This window comes from Aplidium turbinatum, chromosome 17, assembly GCF_918807975.1.
Source record: "Aplidium turbinatum chromosome 17, kaAplTurb1.1, whole genome shotgun sequence".
NCBI lineage: Eukaryota > Metazoa > Chordata > Ascidiacea > Aplousobranchia > Polyclinidae > Aplidium > Aplidium turbinatum.
The window spans coordinates 831898-843901 of NC_137488.1; positions in this window are offsets into that span (position 1 = coordinate 831898).

Genomic DNA, 12004 nt, shown 5'->3' on the forward strand with positions numbered 1-12004 from the left:
GCCTACTTGTTCAAAAAACCTTTTGACTCTGTTACTTTGTTGTGTAGATTTGTTTGTCAAGAGCACGGTAGGCTACTTCAACAATGAAGCTGCAACACTCTCCAGCAGTTTGGTTGGAAATTCATTTGAAAATCGCCAAGAAACTCCATCCCTCTCCGATACCGAAGTCACCCGCATTGCCATCAAAACCATTTTCATATCTTCTTCACCAGTGGCGGCTGGTGAGTCCTAGAAATGGGGTCGCCCGTCCGCGTGTCCGCCGAAGGCAAATAGAACAGCGGGAGGGGGGTCTCCTTCAGAAAATTGCACTTGATTTAGCGCATTCTGAGCATATTTTAGCTCTAAATTGTGATAAAAGTTTAATGTAAAACTTGGCTTATAAGTTTTGCAAATGTGTAATATTTTGAAGGGGACGATCAACAAACATATGTGAATAACACGTTCTTAATGATTAAAAGAGAAAACGGTTGTTTTTTTTCATTACCTACTCGACAAAAAAATTCTCCCGTGGCCTATGTCACTTTACATTTTGGATGTAGACAGAGATGTACGTATACGTCTCAAATTCTACGCTGCATACTTGCGGCGTACACTTTTTGTTTACGCTAACGCTTGCGGCCACATTTTTTTGGATATTTTGTGCTTGAGGCTACGCCGTAAAGTTTTCGCGGTTTTTTAGCGCATAGCGTTAACGCATACTTTTTAATGTATTTTTTTTCGCTACAACACGCCAATACCTTTCAGCGCTGCAGTAGAAAGAATGTTTTCAATGGACAAAAACATATTGGAACCAAAACACAGCAAAATGTCAGATGAACACTTTCAGATGCTTGTGTTTCTTCGTGGAAATTCAAAATAAAACTTGTTTGTTTCGAGCGGTTTATACCGTGTGAATATTTGGCACCTAGCAAACAAAATGAGTTTGCGCTAGTGTATGCGCTGACGCCACCAACATTTTTTACAAGTTACGTTGACGCATACGGCGTATGGTTTTTCGAACGTTTGCGTTTACGCTGACGGCGTCAATATTTTTTGTATGCGCGTACATCACTGGATGTAGATACGTTGCTTGTTGCATGACATAATAAATTTAAGCAGTTTTTTCCAAGGATGGGAAGTAGACCTATCCTAAAAAGTATCAGTTTTTCTAGTGCCTCCGTATTTGGGTTCTTCTTTAACTTCTTCTTCTATCGAGTCTTCTAAAGTTCGTTGATACACCACAGATTGAAACATTCTTTCGCAACGGAGTTATACACTGACAGGTCCCACCTACTACACCGGGTGGCAAGCCGAGGGCAAACAAGAAGGTGGTCCGCTGTTTGGGGCTTGGTGCCACATGCAACTGGGCCCGTGTCGTAGCCCCACTCCACCATTGCAGACTTAGCGCGTCCAACACCGGTTCGGAGTCGGTGTAATGTTTTCCACTTTGCCCAAAGAGCGTTTGCTCCTGGGGGGAGGGACTCTGATGGTGGGACCTTCATTTCAGTGTATGATGGGTCATTTTCGAATTGTTGTTTCCATTGCTTAAGTCTTGTTTCTTCTTTTGTTGAGGTTAGTGACTGAACGTGTGTTAGGAAGCTTTTTCTTGATTTCAACCGGGTTTTTGATATTTCTTTTTTTTGTATTGATTGTAAGATTCAGTTGTCCCTGCATGGCTTCATCAACTGTCAGACCTCCAGTTGCTTTAGGTATGTGGATGCAACTGATTCTTTCAACTAATTCATCTATTTTAAACTTAGGTTTGGTGGCCGTGCTTAAATTTACTTTCATTGACGTATCCTTTAAATTTACATCGCATGCACGTTTTAAACTTCTTTGGTTTTGCCGCCGTTTCCTTTTGTTGGTTTTATTCCCGTAAACTATTAGTCACTTTATCATTGCTGTTGTTTTCCGACAAAGAAAAATAAATTGAATTGAATTGAAAAGTGTAACGTGTTCTGACCACAACCCTCCAGCAACTATTTTTATTGCTTTGTTTTGCAACTTTCGTAGTTTCTCAATATATGATTTGTATGTAGAGCCCCAAATGACTATTCCATATTGAGCGAATAATATAACTGCAGTCTAGCATTGAGAGGAAGAAAGTGTTTAAGTTTCGACAAAATACCTACAGATCTAGCAAGTTTAGATCAAAGAGCATCAATGTGAGGTTCGAATGAGAGCTGTTTATCAATTATTATTCCAAGATACTTAGCGTGGTCGACGGTTTCTAGCTCAACAGCCTTATAGAAAACATGGAACTCATCAAATTTGTTGTAGCCTTTTTTAGGAGGAATTACTAATAGATTGGATTTAGAAGCATTAATGGTCAATTTGTTGGCATTAATCCAACCTTCTACAGCAGCTAATTCAGCATTAAATTTAGTTTGCAATAAATTTAAGTTATCAACTTTAACTATGAGACATGCATCGTCCGCAAACAACCTTGGCATTGTCGACATGCTGTTTGGTAGGTCATTTATGTAAATTAAAAACAAGAATGGACCTAGAGTTGAACCTTGAGGAACACCATAGGCTACTGAATAGATTGCTGTGTGGAAGTATCTTGATCAATCGCAACATATTGTTTACGGCCATTCAAGTAAGACTAGAGAAGACCATTCGCAACTCCACGGCACCATAATGGTCAAGCTTCCGCAAGAGCCGTTTATGGCATACAGCAGGGATGGCCAAATAATTTTGGCCATGATCCACTACCGCTAAATTTGACAACTTAGAGATCCACAATGAGCTGAAGATGTGCATTTTTCCATTTGTACCATACAAAAAACATGCAATTATTTGTGTACATCTAAAACAAGGCGTGTGCTGTAATAAACAGGCCTGGTATTAGTGAGAAAAATGATGAGTGGGCTTTGATTTTACAATACTATCGAAACGTGGTTTCCTGCTAATTACAGCGATTCTTACAAGTTCATGAAGTTGAGTATTAGTAAGTCGTGTTCTATGGTTGTTTTTCACAAAATTCATTGCTGAAACAACAATTCACACAGGTAAGTGGAGCCAAAGCAAGTAAGTAGTCTTCTAGCTAGCCTAGCAGTAATTGGGTACCTTTCCAAGCTTACAGGTGATGACCAAAACACATTTGAGTCTAAAATAGAAATCTCATTTCCTTTGAGACTGCACAGCTCTATCTGTATTTGAGGCACCAGTAATGTATACTCAGCTGTAAGGTAGGTTTTCCAACTGCCATTAACATCAGTGGACAGTGGATGTGACACAAGGTCTATGACTGAACTGATTGCATAAAATTGTTGGCGATTCCTATACTATGAATCCCTGATAAAAGCCTTAAAAATATATATTATGTAGCGATCTGTTTCCGACGGCCCTCCCTAATATATATAATACATAAAAATATATATAGGCCTTATAGACTAAAACAAAAACAAAAATTTAAGCAAATTTTAAAATAAATACTTTGAAATTTTTTTCAAAGCCAACTTGAAAGATCCACAAAAAAAGTTGGAAAGATCCGGAACCGGATCGCGATCCGCCATTTGGCCATGCCTGGCATACAGTATCAAATCCTTTTTTTAAGTCGAGGAAGGCAAGTCCTGTGAAATCATTGTTCTTTATTTGTTCGTAAGTAGTGCTTATTATGTCAAGGGCAGCATGTGTAGTTGAGTGATTGGAACGAAATCCATATTGTGTGGAACTCATGACACGGTTCACAGAGAAAAGCAATCTTCGGAAGCGTGTGAGAACTCACTTCCACAAACTGTCGTTTTCATATCACTTTTTAATTTGTTCCTTTTCATTCCTCATTTGTTACAATTTACAATGAGTGCGTTTTGGCACCGTTTTTTTTTTACACAGGAGATTACCGAATGCGCACTACCAGTTTTAAACGTTTTTCCACATAAGAAGCTGACAAAACTACAGCAACTTCAGCCCCCCCCCCCATAAAGAAAAATAGCTCCCGCGCCACTGCTTCACCGTGTCCTGGCTCTTCAATAAACTTACAAAAAGAGTTTTACATCCTCTTTTTTTCTAAATCCTATAAATGAAGATGAAGCATTGAAACATCTCTAAATAATCTTTCTTGCTCAAAAAGCACTGGACTCCAATAAAATTTATCAAACTGTCCTCAGCTTCAAGATCAAGCGGTGCTGGTTCGACTCTCGGGGTGTGCGCTTCAGGAACGCACGTTAACCCTATTTGTAGCTATATGAGGACGCACCACTCTAGCAGTGAAATATTTCACAGAAGGAAATATGCTAGAAATATGAAATTTCTTGACTTTTAGTTTTTATTCTTTGCAAATTTTCTAAACCTACACTGGTCATTTTTCTATCTTCCTGCCCTTCCCAATAAGCATTTCGTCTCCGGTGGCTAGACATTTTCGTGCAATGCTAGATATATATAATTTAATGTAACCCTTTGCTCTTCAACGTTTTTTTGGAAGTTAACTGCTCAAGGGGGGGCGTTTTTGGATCAAATTCAATCAACTGTTACTTGTTATCCGCTGGTGCTATTTCAACAGAAGTTGCACTGGTGTGAAAACAAATCATTTGTCTATAAGTTTGAAAAGTCATTATTTTAAAAAGACCACACCGTAGACCACACCATACCACATACCATACCATACCATACCACCATACCACACCATAAAAAGACCGTAGACCACACCATCTGTAACTGCGCCATCTACCATGCGCCAAATGGTGTGCGTGGTCTGCGTGAATTGGATGACGAATCAATTCAATGGCTGCTCGACACCTGCCCAAACATCTAGACCGCGTCGCCGCCACTGCCCAAGGGTGGTAAAAGGCAGAGCCCCTCGACCCTTGAAGTGGCGAAGAACAAGGTTCAGACGAAGAAGAAGAAGATTTTAAAAATTTTATATGTTGAACTTGACATTTCAATTTTTGCAAAGGTACCCAAAAACGACAATTTTGATTTATTTTGCCGCTATTTAATTACCGTGCTAATCCGATTTCATGCAAAGTTCTGAAAAACAGAGAGCTCGATCGAAGGCACGAAGTGTGTGTGCGGTGTGCCGAATCATTGCTTCTTCTTCAACAGATTGATCATGTTTGATCAGTTGTGATCTCCCTTATGAACTGCCTCCATTTTGTTCTGTCTTTTGTTTTTATTAGTACTTCCGGCATGCTTTTTATTCCTGTAATTTGCTTGATATTGTCAAAATATTTCTTTTTTTGTCGTCCTTTTGTTCGTTTGCTTTGCACCATCCCAGTTAACATTGAATTTTCCAACGAGTTGCGTCTTGCAATGTGTTCGAAATATCTCAATTTTCTAAGGTTAATGTTGTTTATCAGACTCCATTTATCGTTTATTTGTTGGGAAACAAATTCATTTGTTTTTCTTTCCATCCAGCTGATACGTAATAGCCTTCTGTGACTCCACATTTCAAAACTTTTTAACTTTTTAATGTCACGTTTTTTGCATGTCCAAATTTCACATCCATATGTGGCAATTGGGAAAACGAGAGTTCGCAGCAATCTTAATTTGGTGTTTTTACCAATTGATCTCTGTTTCCACACCGTTGTAAGTGATGTCACAGCGGTTTTTGCCATAGCAATTCGCCTTCTAATTTCCGTGCTATCATCATAAGTGTCAGTTATGACACTGCCAAGATAGCAGAAGTTACTTACACTTTCAACAGCATTGCCACCAATGTATAAGTTTGGACAAATTTCATCTTTTTTACTTATGGCCATCACTTTTGTTTTTGTGGGATGTAATTGCAAACCATATTCTTCACTTCTCGACTTGATCCTATTCAAAAGTTCTTGCAGTTCCGTTACACTTCCACCGACTAACACTATGTCGTCAGCATATCGAAAGTTGGTTACCACTTTTCCTCCAATTTTCACACAGCCATCAAAATTCTCCAAAACTTTTCTCATTATGTGTTCAGTATAAAGATTGAAAAGATATGGTGACAATATGCATCCTTGTCTGACACCTTTTCCAATAGAAAACCACTCGGTGAGGCCACTTCCAGTTCTTACTGCTGCTTTTTGAGCAGTATACAGGCTTCGGATTAAATTGATCAGATGTGTAGGATAGCCATAACCTTTCAGAATTGTTCACAATTGTTGGTGCTTCACTGAATCAAAAGCCTTTCGATAGTCTAGAAAACATAAATGAGTTGAAAGGTTACGTTCTCTTCGTTTCTCTATCAGCATTTTAAGATTGAATATTGCGTCTTTTGTTCCTTTGCGGGGTCTATAACCAGCCTGTTCAGGAGCTAATTCGTGTTCAATTTTGTTTTCTAGTCTTTTTTTTACTATTGTTAACATTACCTTGCTGGCATGACTAATTAAAGCAGTTGTTCGGTGGTTGTTGCATTCCGTTATATCGCCCTTTTTTGGTAACGGGACAAATATTGAATTTACCCAATCATCTGGCCAAATTTTGGTTTCCCATATTCTGATACAAAGTTTATGAATTGTTCTCACTGCATTTTCTCCAATATATTTCAATAGTTCGATGGGTATATCATCAGATCCGGGACTTTTTTTGTTTTTAATAGTGTTTAAAGCATTTTCTACTTCACTCAGCAGTGGATGTGGTTCTGTATCATTTTCATCTTTGCATTGTGTAATTGGATTTGTTTGTACATTATCGATAGGATCTTTTTCTTTGTATAATTCTTCGCAATATTCTTTCCATCTCTTTTTTACCTCCTCTTTCTGCCACAAAACTTCACCATCTTTACTTTTTATGTTGTCTAGCTTTGGTTTGAACTTATTGGTTATGCTTTTTACCGCTTGGTATAAATCACGACATGAGTTATTTGATGCGTGTTTTTCGATTTTACAACATTGTTGTTCTATATTGTCTCGTTTGTCTTTTCTCATGGCCTTTTGTACCTCTCTATTGAGCTGAGCGTAGCCTACTCTTGTTTGGCCTCTTCTGAATGGGAAATTTTTGCTTTCAAATTTTTTCCGTTGTTTTATTTTCGTTAATGTCTCTTCTTTAATCCAGTTGTTTCGTTTCCTGTTTTTCATTGGTAATGTGCTCTTAGCTGATTTTAAAATTGCTTCCTTTGTGTTATTCCAAAGCTCCTGAGGTGATGATTCTCCGTCTATACCTAATAACATCTCAAATTTGTTACTTGTTTCAATGGAATAATCTTCTGTCATATTGTCGTAGTCGAATAGAAGTGGGGGCAAAGAGTGTGTCATCTTTTGTAGCCGAAGCTTTAATGTTGCTTTTAGCAGTTGGTGGTCGGTACCACAGTCAGCTCCCGGATAGGTTTTTACTTTTTTAATGCTGCTTCTCCATTTTTGTGAGATCATGATATAATCAATTTGATTTCGTGTTTTTTCATCAGGTGATGTCCAGGTATACAGTCGACGAGGATGCTGTGCAAATCATTGCATTGGTAAAGATTTACGACTTGCGAGCAAATCTTATTGTAAGCTACTCACTGATTCTAAAATAGTTACAATCAGAATAATATTGTTACACGAATTTGAAAAAAAACAAAACTGCGTTTGTTTTCTTACATTTTTGTCCTAAACTAATGCATTTCCAAACTCATGGCTAGCTTCTAGTTTTATGGAACCAAATTTCTCATAAATAACAGCTTAGCCTGCTTGCATAGCTGTTTACATTTTTGTTTGTGTATTTTAGGTCTACAATTGAGTTTGTAGTATGAATATTTTTAGTAGAGAGAAGACAATTGAACAAGTTGTTGAAATTATCTGAAATTTCTAAGTTCAAATTAGGCACTTTTGGAATTGTAGATTTGTGTCAAGTCGCATCACAAATATCATGCAGGCTACATCATTAGTCATTTTGCTCAAGGGTGTTTATAAACATGACTCATAAACTACATCCACAAACAATACAGCATTTACATCAACAAAGCTAAGTTTGAAGCTCACTTTTTATTGAAGATTGTGTCAATCAATTTGAAAATACATTTTCAGTCCGCCAGCGTCGAAACAATGCAACAGCGAATTGAGGAACATGCGTAAACAAAGGAAATGTGAAATAACCCACAGTCAGCAAATCTACATAAATTTAACGTTTACAAATGTTGAATCAATGTAAAAGGACTGGATTTCTGACTGTGTCCTTATTGTTTGAAACACAAAAAACAGGCGTAAAGACGACAACATCAGCAAGGCAGCGATTATGTTTCTGGCCAAAAAATAATTAACTTTTGACTTCAAAGATAAAAATGATTATAACGAAGCTTCAAAGTTTGTCGTAAAAAATATTGCAGAGATACAATAAACATAATCATTTTGTGCCAGATTGTGAAAAGACTTCCTAGATTCTTTCCAAACATTTGCAGGATTGCAAATTATTTTCTATAACTTTATATTGCCAAAAAATGGCTTCTTTGTTGAAACAACGTGGTTACAATTCTATAAAAAATTCTTAGGCCTACTACATTGAAGTAATGAAATCTTTTTGTGATTTTGCTGATGACGTTTCACAATATCCGAGAAGTAAAAAATAATAATGATGAATTATTTTACAAAACCGTGGTTTGCAAGCGCTTCACAAAAAATTGTTGGGGGAAAATTTACTATTAGACGTAAAACGTTTGTAAAAGAAAATTGTCGGTTTACGTATTTATAATGTTTATTGCGCTGTTCGAATTATAAACTGCCTGTATTGTCTACCTTTGTGGTTGCTGACCAGCTTAGAGCAGCATGCAAACTACGCGTTTATGGTATTTGCATCGTGTTATGATTCTCGAAAATTTCCCACAAGGTCTTTATTTTTATCGTGATATTTTTGTGCCTTTTGTGTCCTAAACTTGAAGTCATTGTGCAGCACAATCCACATCGGATTTTAGACTCAGTGTTCATTGAAAATCTTTTGTGTGGTGCATCATTTCAAGTAGTGTCTTCCCCTAAGCTGTTACACAAACCGCCCAGAACCAGGTTGATTATTATGTATCTTACAGCCGTTGAGAGCCCGTTATTGTATGTGTGGAATTATTACTGTAGATGTCTGACTAAATTTATGCCAAAGTCGAGCAAATTCTGCTTTCGGGATCCTTGCCGTTATTTATGGTATTTTTTGTTGATAAGTTTAGGCAGCATTTTTCAAAGATAAATGAAGACATCGGTATTGTTCGTCACTTACATTTAGTTTTCTCAGCATTGTTTATTCATTCTTTGACCCATTAGTTTATCCCACTTTTGGTATAATCGGATCGTTTATAAATGGCGGGTCTTCACAATAGCCGGCCTTTTATACATTGGCGCAACGTATTCAGATGTTGAATTAATGATGAAAAAAGCTGATTTGTTGTTTGTCTTATGTGACGCCTAACTTTATGCCTCTTCTACATTACAAAATATTTAGTAATGTAGATGAGGCATTATCATCTTTATTTTGCGCTCTTTGGAACAACACACAGTGCACTGTGAAACAAAAATGCAGGACATAACAACAAGTAGGCGACATAAAGCAGGGATGGGACGCCATCGAGTTAGCTGCTACGTGTAAATGGAGCCTATCTCATAATTTTGAGTGTATCTCACAATTACTGTTTGCAAAAACGCTATTTCTCCGGCTTCTCCCAAAAGCATTTGCAGTGATACATTTCCTCAATTGCAAGTTTTGTCATTGAGAGCATTTCCATAGAACGTTTATTTCGAAACCAGGTTTTCGTGCATTTACCCAAGAGAAGATTTCTTATTGTAACGTTTTTTATTCGTCAATGAATATTAAAGATTCGATCAATCAATCAATTGCCCCAATCATAGCCGTAGGAGAGTAAAACATTTTGGGGTGGCGAACAAAATTTGCCCAAATTTTCCAAATCTTTCAAAAAACACAGGCAGTAAAACAAGGCTGAATTAACTTTAAACTAAATAAACTATCAAATTGAAATAATTTTCTTGCGGCGCAAAAATCGGTAGCCTATATAGGCCTAACTGGATTAAACAATAATTTAAACTGAGAATTCAACAATAACTGGACAGCAGTGGATAAAGTAAATATCCATGTCGTCAGAGCATTTCAAAATCTCTAGTTACAACCAGATTACAACTTTTATACAAATTTGAAAAAAAACTGCATTTGTTGTTTTATATCTTTGCCCTCAACTAATGCTTCCGAAACTCATAAGCTAGCTTTAGTTTCATGGGACCTAATTTCTCACAAGTATCACCTCATTCGAAAAGTTGTTTACATCTTCGTTTGTGAATTCTACGCTGTTTTATAAAGAAGCATTCCTTGATTTTAGTAATTTAATATCTGTCGCACTGCTCTGCTTGCTTGACAAAGATTTGTTGAACAAGAAAATAAAAGATTTAAAAATTCCGTAGCGACTACAGCAGCTTCTATCAAGTATCAATCATCATCATCATCATCATTAAGTTCCTTCCTCTCGTCGAGGGTTGGAGGCAATGAGACGCCAAGTTTCTCTGTTGTAAGATTTTTCTACTGCAGTTTTGTAGTTAAGTCCTGACCAGTCTTCAATATCATTAGTCCAAATTCTTGGTGGTCTGCCCCTATTTCATTTGCCGTTCATTTTTCCTTCTAGTAGTTGTCTTTGAATAGAATTATTGCGAATCATGTGGCCAAAATATTTCAATTTTCTTGATTTAATTGTTTGTAGAACTTCCATGTTGTTTTGTATTCTGGATAGTACATCTTTGTTTGTGATTTTATCCTTCCATGAAATTTTAAGCATTCTTCTATAAATCCACATTTCAAATCCATCAAGTCGTTTAACCATCTGTGATGACAGTGTCCATGTTTCTGCATTGTACAGTAACGTAGTCCATACATAGCATTTCGCAATACGTTTTCGAATGTTGATGTTAATTTTGCGTGTTGATGTCTTTTTCATTTTTACGATGTTGTTTCTTGCTATTTCTATTCGTCTCAATATTTCCGTATCGCATCTGCCATTTTCAGTTATTGTGTGTCCCAGATAGGTAAAGCTTTTGACTTGCTCGACCAGCATTCGTCAATAGTAATATTTAAACTTGGTACATTTTCTTTTCTTGTAATAATCATCGTTTTCGTCTTGTTTGTGTTGATTTTCATGTTATATTCCTTTCCAATATTGTTCACTTTTTCTATTATTGTTTGGAGAGCTTCTGCTAATTCCGCCAATAAAACAGTATCGTCTGCATACCGTAGGTTGGATATATTCATACCTCCTATGCTGATACCCTCCATTCCATCAATCTGTCTGAAAATAAATAGAACATAGAATACATTTTTAGCAGCTGACGCTTGTATCTGTGAGAAATTCTAATACACAATGATTTATGTGGCATCAACTTCTGCGTGCTGAATGCCAGTGAGATTGTTGATGGTGCTCCATGCTTTGCGCTTGAGTGTGCGAAGTTGATGGTTTGGACGCTTCGTCCCGTCGCTTAAGCTTCTTTGCATTGAACTGCTCGTGAAATTAGTGACGGCGAGACTGCTGGTAACCACCAGGTGTGGCAATCAAGTAAAAGGGAGAGAGACTCTCACAGTCGAAGTCCAGCTCGATGAGTAGCTGTTTTGACAAGGGCATGTAATTGTGGCTTTATTCCAGATATTGTGGCGCTAAAAAACTTCCGATAAACCGCATCCAAGTTGCTCGTGTCAGATGGCATAACTTAGCAATAGACTCGTTGGTCAAGAATTAGCTATACGGATTCTAATCAACTTTTTTGAAGTTCCATCACTTCACCGGTACACTTGGGACCGATGCTATAAGTTTCGAGGGGCAATGCGGGACGGCTGGTGCTGGGACTGCGGAACTTCTGAAACACATATATCTGTGTTGAAGAGAGTTGGCACTCACAAAAATCAAATTAGGATTTGTCTCTGCTTTCCAGCGATCGAAGAAAACTGGCTAGCTTCTCTAGGTTCAAGACGGTTTATAGTGGCGGAAGTTCTCCATCACACTCTGTCCACGCATCAGTTTATCTGCCTTCTCCTTACTTCTATTTGTAGCTTCCTGTCTAACTTCTAAACCTGTGGTTGTTTGTTCACGTATGAAGTGTGCGACTTAGAAACTTTTTTTTGGCCCTTGGTTGACTGTCATTTTAGTTTTCAC